The sequence below is a fragment of the Diorhabda carinulata genome, chromosome 2 (genome assembly GCF_026250575.1).
Source record: "Diorhabda carinulata isolate Delta chromosome 2, icDioCari1.1, whole genome shotgun sequence".
NCBI classification, from domain to species: Eukaryota; Metazoa; Arthropoda; class Insecta; order Coleoptera; family Chrysomelidae; genus Diorhabda; species Diorhabda carinulata.
In genome coordinates this window covers 17284418-17285057 of record NC_079461.1, presented here as the reverse complement: position 1 = coordinate 17285057, position 640 = coordinate 17284418, and positions in this window count along the sequence as shown.

The following is a 640-nucleotide window of genomic DNA, read 5'->3' as shown; positions in this document are numbered from 1 at the left end:
GTGATCTATCTCTCCGTCTACCACCATAAAACATAAGGTTTGTTCTTGATAGCTGCACTGGTAGAGCTAGTTCAGGAAGTGTACAAGTAAGCAGAACCAGTGCTAGTCTTGCTGTTTTTAGTAGCAGTGCAAGAGAACTAGTTCACCCAGTTCACTGTACTACTTGCACTGGGTATATACCTTGTTTTTAAACTAGGAGTAAATTGAATTTAAGTTGGCAATTCTGATAACTTCTGATTGGCTAGATGGCAGCCAGTTTCATACGATACTTTTTACTATGGAGTGTAGAGAAGGAGGAACATCTCTGGGTTAAAAAATGTGAGCTGATTTTTGATGGGAAAATAGGTGGCGCTGATTATAGAGGGTATTCGCTTGAATTTTACGCGCTGATTTGAAAATAACTGTATAGTAATGCTTTAAATAATGCACCGTGATAATGAAATTAGTAGTATTAAAATAATGAAACGATTAACAAAACAGAATCTCGTTAGTCTCGATATAGTAAGTGTCTAACTTCAGATCTCAATCCCATAGTAAAATCAGCGCCACGTATTATCCCTACAGAATTCAGACCATATTTTAAACGTACCGTCCATAAGAGATGTTCCTCCTTCTCTACACTCCATACTTTTTACACATC